The sequence below is a fragment of the Palaemon carinicauda genome, chromosome 12, assembly GCF_036898095.1.
Source record: "Palaemon carinicauda isolate YSFRI2023 chromosome 12, ASM3689809v2, whole genome shotgun sequence".
Classification (NCBI taxonomy): Eukaryota; Metazoa; Arthropoda; class Malacostraca; order Decapoda; family Palaemonidae; genus Palaemon; species Palaemon carinicauda.
Window position 1 is genome coordinate 16,176,212 of NC_090736.1, and position 10,732 is coordinate 16,186,943.

Sequence of the window (10,732 nt, forward strand, 5' to 3'; positions counted from 1 at the left end):
TTTCCCCCTGGGGGGAAATTTAAAGCTTCCAGGGGGGAAATGATTACACTACCTACTAACTAAAACAAGCGAAGAATGTCCACAGTATGTGCGGCAATTTGTTGTTAGCCATTCAATTGTGATATGATCATATCATTTCTCACTGACATGATATTCAAGGGGAGAATTGGAATATCATGCCCATTTCTGAGGCAGGCAAGTGGGCATGAGGGCTGGGCGGGGCATGAAGGGGGAAATCTGGATGGTTGAACTGGGTGCAGGGGGGAAATGACAGAAAAAAGATTGGGAACCACTGTTCTAGAAGCTTTATTTCAGCTATAAGACCAAATTGTGGAATGATCTTCCTATTCAGGCAGTTAAATCGGTGGAACTTCAAAAGTTCAAACTTGCTGCGAATGTTTTATATTGAACACCCTGACATCAGTCTCTTTATAGTTTATATATGAAAGATCGAAATTAATGTTGTTACTGTTCTTAGAGCATTTTATATTAATGGTTCATTGCTTCTCTTGTAGTTTATTTGTTTCTTTATATCCTATCCTCGCTGTGTTATTTTTCCCTGTTGGAGTCCTTGAGCTTATAGCATCCTGCTTTTCTAACTAGGGTTCTACCTTAGGCAGTAATAATAATAATAATAATAATAATAATAATAATAATAATAATAAAAATAATAATAATAATGATAAGGATAATAATAATAATGATAATGATAAATAATAAGTGATGCAGATGACATCTCAAATTCATTCCAGAATAAAGTACTAATTCATCTAAAAAATATATTGGAAATATTATTACTCCATTAATAAAACGCCGTTATAATTCAGAATAATTTACAAATTAACTTCAAAACTAATATTACCGTAGTTTACAAATTTACTACAGTCATACACATCTTAATTTAACGTTTTATAAAATAGTGTTGTTTCTATTTTCATAATTAATAAAAACATTTCTAAGATGGAACGTTAATAGTCTTCTCAGCATTAATCGTTGCTATATTTCATATTTCTTAAATTCAATAGATTTATTTTTACTATTAAGCTTTATCATCCACGTACCGTTAGTGTTGCAAATTAGCAAATCGCTGGCCATTAGCAGAACCCGTAGACAGTGGGATTACTATTATAATAATAATAATACTAATAATAATAATAATAATAACAATAATAATAATAACAATAAAGACAGCAATTTTCAAAAGCTCACGAAATGCTTTATAACTTTCCCCATCGAATAAATTACATTGGAAGGGATATTATGAAAAATATTTTAGCAACAATCATAAATAAATTTTCTTGTATTTTAACTGTTGAGAGAGAGAGAGAGAGAGAGAGAGAGAGAGAGAGAGAGAGAGAGAGAGAGAGAGAGAGAGAGAGAGAGAGTTACTTGTCTAGAAAATCTTAGATCCGTCAATGGTGACTAGTTCAGTATTTTGTCATGGTGAACCCGAGTTACACACGCATACTGTATATATATATATATATATATATATATATATATATATATATATATATATATATATATATATATATATATTTATATATCATTTATGTATATATATATATATTTTATATATGTATATATATATACATATATATATATATATATATATATATATATATATATATATATATATATATATATATATATATCATTTATGTATATATATATTATATATATATATATATTTATATATCATTTATGTATATATATATATATATTTTATATATATATATATATATATCATTTATGTATATATATATATTTTATATATATATATATATATATAATGGCAAAAAATATATAAAAAAAGGCTTTTGATACGGTCGCCCATCGTAAATGATGGAAGCCCGACAGGCGACACATAAGTCTACGCAATAAACACGCCCGGTTTTAAAAAGTTAATTTTTCATATCGAACCGTTCAATTTCCTCTTTTTATTTTAAAGGGAAATATATTTATAATTTCAACGTTAAAAACAAATATACTCCACAAGAGGTGCATTTTCAAAGCTTATGGAAGTGCCAAGGTTTTCATAACAATAAAATTCTTCCTTCTCTGCTATAGATTATCTCAAGTTTTCCATGTTTGCGGTATATTAGGCAATATTGATTTTAATATGATAATTTTAAGTCTCAATTTTAATATGATAGTTTTAAGTCTTAATTCTAAAATAATAATTTTAAGTCTTAATCTTAATATGATCATTTCAAGTCTCAAATTTAATAATTATTCCTCCTAAGTTTAATACCATAATTTTCGGTCTTAATTTCATACTATAATTTTAAATCTTCATTTTAATACGGTAATTTTAAGTCTTAATTTCAATACGATAATTTTGGGTCCTAATTTCAATACGATAATGTAAGTGTTAATTACAATAAATTCTTATTTCTTAATTTTAATATGATAATTTCAGTTCTGAATACTAATCAAATTAGAGTCTTTTCAAGTGTTAACTTTGATTAGACGTTTTAAGTCTTTATATATTAATTAAAGCCATTTTAATCTTGATTTTCATGAACTGTAACAATATTGGTTTTCAAAAAAAAATTCTTTAATCTATAAATCCTAATTTCAATAAGTAATTTTTACATGTCTACAGTCCTCTTAAAATGAAGACCAATATCAGATAACTTAAGTTTTATTAGGAAATATTCAAAATAAGTCCAAAATATCTTAATTCATTCGTAAACTAAATACTTTTTTAATGTTACGGAAAGTCTGTGAGATCGTTACTAATAATTTCATAATTGACCTGAGAAAAAAAAAAGCCTCGACTTCATAATCAAAATAAATTATTTTCATACATGTTAAGAAAATAAAAAAGCTTTGAGTTTGAGATCTCAGAAATAACTTTAAAGAACAATATGAATTTGAGTCGTGTAAATAAAAAGGCTAATAACAATAAAAAACAATATATATGAATTTTTGAAAATTTCATTTAAGATTATGCAACAATCGTCAAGAATAGCACAATGATACCTCAAAACTTTGATAAAATAAATTAATAATATGAACATATATATATATATATATATATATATATATATATATATATATATATATATATATATATATATATATATATATATATATATATCGACAAACTGGAAGGAATAATGATTAATATTTCAAATGGAAACTTTTCAACACTTCATTAAACATTATGCAACATAAAATTTGGTAAATATTAACTTAAAACTTTTCAACACTTCATTAAACATGATGCTGCATAAAAGTTGGTAAATATTAACTTAAAACTTTTCAACACTTCATTAAACATTATGCTGCATAAAAGTTGGTAAATATCAACTTAAAACTTTTCAACACTTCATTAAACATTATGCTGCATAAAAGTTGGTAAATATTAACTTAAAACTTTTCAACACTTCATTAAACATTATGCTGCATAAAAGTTGGTAAATATCAACTTAAAACTTTTCAACACTTCATTAAACATTATGCTGCATAAAAGTTGGTAAATATCAACTTAAAACTTTTCAACACTTCATTAAACATTATGCTGCATAAAAGTTGGTAAATATCAACTTAAAACTTTTCAACACTTCATTAAACATTATGCTGCATAAAAGTTGGTAAATATTAACTTAAAATTTTTCAACACTTCATTAAACATTATGCTGCATAAAAGTTGGTAAATATTAACTTAAAACTTTTCAACACTTCATTACAAATTATGCAACATAATATTTGGTAAATATTTACTTAAAACTTTTCAACGCTTCATTAAACATTATGTAACATAAAAGTTGCTATATGAATATTAACTTAAAACTTTTCAACACTTCATTTAACATTATGCAGCATAAAAGTTGGTAAATATTAACTTAAAACTTTTCAACACTTCATTAAACATTATGCAATATAAAAGTTGGTAAATATAACTTAAAACTTTTGAACACTTCATTAAACATTATGCAATATAAAAGTTGGTAAATATAACTTAAAACTTTTCAACACTTCATTAAACATTATGCCACATAAAATTGGTAAATATTAACTTAAAACTTTTCAACACTTCATTAAACATCGTACAGCATAAAAGTTGGTAAATATTAACTTAAAGCTTTTCAACACTTCATTAACATTATGCAGCATAAAAGTTGGTAAATATTAACTTAAAACTTTTCAACACTTCATTAAACATTATGCAACATAAAAGTTGATAAATATCAACTTAAAACTTTCAACACTTCATTAAACATTTTGCTGCATAAAAGTTGGTAAATATCAACTTAAAACTTTTCAACACTTCATTAAACATTATGCAGCATAAAAGTTGATAAACATTATGCAGCATAAAAGTTGATAAACATTAACTTAAAACTTTTCAACACTTCATTAAACATTATGCAACATAAAAGTTGATAAATATCAACTTAAAACTTTTCAACACTTCATTAAACATTATGCAGCATAAAAGTTGATAAACATTATGCAGCATAAAAGTTGATAAACATTAACTTAAAACTTTTCAACACTTCATTAAACATTATGCTGCATAAAAGTTGATAAATATCAACTTAAAACTTTTCAACACTTCATTAAACATTATGCAGCATAAAAGTTGATAAACATTATGCAGCATAAAAGTTGATAAACATTAACTTAAAACTTTTCAACACTTCATTGAACATTATGCAGCATAGAAGTTGGTAAATATTAACTTAAAGCTTTTCAACACTTCATTAAATATTATGCAGCATAGAAGTTGGTAAATATTAACTTAAAGCTTTTCAACAGTTCATAATACATTATGCAACATAAAAGTCGGTAAACATTAACTTAAAACTTTTCAACACTTCATTATACATTATGCAACATAAAAGTTGGTAAACATTAACTTAAAACTTTTCAGCACTTCATTATACATTATGCAACATAAAAGTTGGTAAACATTAACTTAAAACTTTTCAACACTTCATTATACATTATGCAACATAAAAGTTGGTAAACATTAACTTAAAACTTTTCAACACTTCATTATACATTATGCAACATAAAAGTTGGTAAACATTAACTTAAAACTTTTCAGCACTTCATTATACATTATGCTACATAAAAGTTGGCGAATAATAACAGTTTTTCAATAGTTCATTAAACATTATGCAACAAAATTTTGGTAAACATTAACTTAAAACTTTTCAAAACACCATCAAACATTATGCAACATAAAAGTTGGTAAATATCAACAATATAAATAGTTAAAATCAAAACTAAAAACTAGATTCGGTTGAAAAAAAAAGGTACTGGTCCACTTCCAAAGGCTCCTACTATCAAGGTTCTAAAGGTATTCGTTAATTACTTGCTCTCAGAGTCCACTTTTTGTGACTATTCAAAGAATAATCGCCTCTCCCACCCACTACAAAAAAAAAAAAAAAGATGAACTAAAGAAAAAAAGAATTGGTATGCAATTTCGATAATGACCTGACCAATTTGCTTGATTTGCTTTTCAAATATCATTTTGGGTTAACGAAGTACTTTTAACAATCGTTGTTAATGAATTAACAATTAAAATGCATGATAACTAATATTAAATTAAAGAAAATTAGAGGTAAAAACTTAATTGAAACTTACCTGTAATCTCAAACTAAAATGAGTCTGGGAGAGAAAGAGAGTATCTTTGCCTTCTCTCTCTGAAGAAGAAAATATTCCAATAAAAAAACTTTAAACAATAATGCACAATCGGTACAGCATCATTCGCACCATAGAGAAAATGGCTATTTCTAAAACCAACATATATAACAAATCACTTAAAAGTAAGATTTCAAAACCACATCCAAACGCCAGTGGAGGAAAACGTTCAGCACATTTCTCAAAAGCACTATAAGACGACAAGCCGGCCGTTGGGTAGCTCCTACCCGTTCCGAGGACCAACTCACACTGAACGCTGGTCGGACTACGGAGTCTACTGCCTCGAACTCTAGCTCAGTGTTTAAACTTTTAAGGTAATTACCTTAGCTTGGGGTAATTTGCATGGTTTCAAAGAAATTTTTTAATATAATTCTAAGGTAATTTCGGTTTTACTGGCGTAAAATATAAGGAAATTGGGAAAGTTTTGCTAATCTAAGGTAAAGATCAGCAGCATCTAAGGTAAATAGCAGCAGGCTCAAGTTTTAAACCCTGCTCTAAGCTCGTAATCGTAAGTTCGTAACTCGCAGCGGCTAGCAGACCACGAGACCAGTTCACAGACCAGAGACCACCACAACATAACACAGCAGTGGAATCGACGACACCCACAGACCACCACCGCTTTGCTGTGATGCCCTACGGAGGATTGGGGTGGGTTGGGAGAGAGTTGGGGTGGGGGGCGGGGTTAGGGTTGCAGCGATAGCTCTTCAGAAATGGATGAGTCTCATCATCATTATCTTCGGTTTTATTTGCGCATGCAGAAATGAGGAGCAGGTTTTATTTGTTCAACATTTCATTCATCATTCATTTTTTTTCAACTGTCGTTTTATTGTTTTTGTTTTGTTTGATGAAGGATATTATGATAATAATAATAATAATAATAATAATAATAATAATGAACTATTACTATTATTGTTATCATTATTACTGTACGTGACCCAACAAAACTGACAGCAAAATACTACTCTCTAACCTCTTTCCGATATATATATATATATATATATATATATATATATATATATATATATATATATATATATATATATATAATGTACACACACACACACACATATATATATATATATATATATATATATATATATATATATATATGGTCAGACACTACTCTCTCTAACCCCTTTCCGAGGAACGGATAGAGCTAGGCGTGACGGAATATATATATATATATATATATATATATATATATATATATATATATATATATATATATATATACTGTATATATATATATATATATATATATATATATATATATATATATGGTCAGACACTTGATCTTTATTGAATAGGAGAGATTATTATTATTATTATTATTATTATTATTATTATTATTATTATTGTTATTATTATTATTATTATTATTATTATTATTATTATTATTATTATTATTATTATACAAATAAGGATAATAATAAAAATTTTAATAATGATACAGTGGAGTAAAAGATACAGCAGCAATTAAGAAGATATAAGTGATGACTGAACTAAGAATAGTGATGATAATAATTTCTGACAATTGAGGAAACAAAGAGTATTCTCCTTTTATAAATAATAACAAATGAGGCTTTTGAAACAATACGGATTCTACTGAATACTAATATTAGAAAAAGAATTATGTATTTTGTCAATATTACTACTTGTAATAATAATAATAATAATAATAATAATAATAATAATAATAATAATGATAATAATAATAATAGTAGTAGTAATAGTAGTAGTGATAGTAGTAGTAGTAGTAGTAGTAGTAGTAACAACAACAATAATAATAATAATAATAATAATAATAATGATAATAGTAATAATAATAATAATAATAATAATAATAATAATAATAATAATAGTAACAATAATAATAATAATAATAATAATAATAATAATAATAATAATAATGATATTAATAATAATAATAATAATAATAATATTAATAATAATAATAGTAGTAGTAGTAGTAGTAGTAGTAGTAACAACAACAACAACAATAATAATAATAATAATAATAATAATAATAATAATAATAACAATAATAATAATACACTTCTTGATACTGTATTCTGAGACAATACTTAAGAAAAAAATCTTATAAGTGAACCACAAATCTTATAGAATATATAAAAAGAAAATAGTCTTTTTGTGAGACGAAAAAAGCATATGTTTAATATATTACGTCTGTAAACTAAATTTCTAAATCTGATGATTAATTGGTTTAATAACCTGCTATCGGAACTATTTTCTAAAGATCAAAATCATATCAAAGTGATTTTTTATTGTGAATAATTTTCCTTTACATGAAAAATATTTTGTTTATGGACACGGAATTGGATAATATCTATAATCAATATTATTATTATCATTATCGTTACTTCAGAAGACAGAAATAATTAAATTTAATGTTTTACCAGAGTTTGTGTGTCTGTCATCATCATCATCATTATTATTATTATTATTATTATTATTATTATTATTATTATTATTATTATATAATTATAATAATAACATTTATAATGATAATATTATTATTATCATTTTTATTATTATTATTATTATTATTATTATTATTATTATTATTATTATTATTATTATTAGCTAAGCTACAACCCTAGTTGGAAAAGCAAATTTCTATAAGCCCAAGGGCTCCTACAGGGAAATACACAGTGAGGAAAGGAAATAAGTAAATCAATAAACGATGTAAGAAGTAATGAAGAATTGAAATATATTATTTAAAAAACATTAACAGTATTAAAATAGATATCTAGTCTTGAGTTTAACCAAAATGTTTTGAGAATGGATGAGCGAATCTTGACGAGAACTCGGTAAGAAAAATAATTGAGTGATTGCCTCTAGATAACTAACTTTTGCTTATGTAAACATAACCAAAAGTTAGTTACTTGTTTTTAATCTTTTCAAACTGGAACCAAGTTCGTTAACACTATGGGTTTAGTCTGTCTCTCTGTATAGATTGCCTTACCTTGTGTAAGACACGGGCTCTCAATTATCTATTAGATAGAAACTGCTTCCGTTAACTGAATATGCTGTTATATACAGATTTCAGCTAATCTGGTGAATAAGAAGGCTTTTCCACACTGCACTGTTAAAAATCTACATTAGAAAAACGGTAAAAATCCTGGAATAAATGTTGCAAGGCATTTACAGTTTTAAAATCGAATATACTGACGTAAAGGAGTGATATTACGGTCACCATCCCGTAAAAGATGATGACAAAGTAAGGTAAAATTACGGTCGCCAGTATTTTACTGAAATACGGCTGAGAACAGTATATTTTTACGGAGAATTTCCAATTAAATTTACGTTTTTTTTTTTTTTTTTTTTTTTTTTTTTTAAGTATGTATATTACCTACATAACACAGCATGGATAAAATCTTCAAATAAAAGAAAATCTATAAAATCTTAATTTCTCTTATAAATTAACAAAAGAGTCTTAAAACCGGCCAATTTATGATAGTTGATTTTAAGAAGCTCGATCAGTTATATCCTTGAAACTAATATTGGAGAACATAGGACAGAAAACCGCCTCCCCAAAAAAAACGTACTTGTTTAACCATGTATTGAAATTACAATCTTGAAATTAGCTACGGGTCATATTGATGCATGAAACCTCCTGGGAAATTAGATTATAATTATAGTTTGCCACTATAAGGCTATCCACTTACGACCTTGAATTTAGGGAGTAATAGGATTATATGCTTTGCATTATAGAAGTGTAAAAAAAAAAAAAAGAAAAAGAAAAAAAGAAGAAGAAAAAAAAAACGTTTCACTAGACCCAAGATATAACACCTCAACTCAGAGAGTTTTAACAAGTTATAGCAACGCTACATTGTTAAAAGAAAAAAGAAATAAAACCTAATTCAAATCGGAAATTTTCCGAAAATATATACTGTTCTTAACCATATTTCAGTAACATCCAGGCGACCGTAATTTACCTTACTTTGTTATTATCTTTTTCTGGTTAGTGACCGTAATATCGCTCATTTACGTCAATATATTCGTTTTTAAAACGGTAAAATTCCTGGAATATATGTTGCCAAATATTTATCGTTTTTAAATGCAAATTTTTAACCGTGTACAAAATATTTATACTTTTTTTTTTTTTTTTTTTTTTTTTTACGAGGCGCACTTGCACTGACTCGGAAAAGTTTCCTGCTATCTGATTGGTTAGAATCATCTTGTCCAACCAATCAGCGATCAGGAAACTTTTCCGAGCTAAAAGGGCACCCCCTGCAAGTCAGTGCTAATATGCCTCAATAAAAAGAATTGACTATAGGTTATAAACCGTAAAGTTGTAGGCAAATTTGGTTTAACTATCAACCTACAGGCTGAAGAGAAATTGACTACGAAGCCGTAGAAAACTTAGGATTTAACCTTACAAATGTATATAAGTTACGTTGTAAACATAAGGCAATGGGAAATTCAAGCTATGAATGAGTGCTTCATTGGTAGTAGTATTTGAGAGAGAGAGAGAGAGAGAGAGAGAGAGAGAGAGAGAGAGAGAGAGAGAGAGAGAGAGAGAGAGTCGGATTTCGAGGAGCATTATAGTTTTTCTCCCCATGAACAATGCAGATATGATTCTTTTTTTTTTTTAATTTAGTTCAAATTATGAAATATTAATTATGTTCGGAAAGATCAAATGTACTATGTATAATTATGAGTAACACAATAATAGTGAAATTAGTAGTGGAAACTTTGTAAAAGTTAAATTAAAAGTGGAAAATTTACATAAGTTAAATTAGAAGTGAAAACTTTAAAAGAATCTATTTAAAATCATGCAAAAAATATGTTCTACAATCTAAGAATAGTATAAGAAATCAAGTACTAAGAATAAAACTAAAAAAAAAAAAAAGAACAAATATGTTATACATAACACCATTTTCTACATACAATTATGATCAGCATAAAAGTAAATAATAAAAATAGAAAATAAAATACATTACAATTAGGCCTATATTTACGAACAAACCCTCCACCCATTGTGTTTCACACCGCTAACAATAAATGTAAATAGTATGTCAGCTATCAAAATACATCTTCGACCAAC

General features: G+C 26.4%; 1 pseudogene; it reads right to left on the reverse strand.

Annotated features, from left to right (window-relative positions):
• Positions 1 to 5,921, reverse strand: part of LOC137651235 (protein bowel-like) — a 167,572-nt pseudogene extending 161,651 nt beyond the window's left edge.
• Positions 5,922 to 10,732: the final 4,811 nt, after the last annotated feature.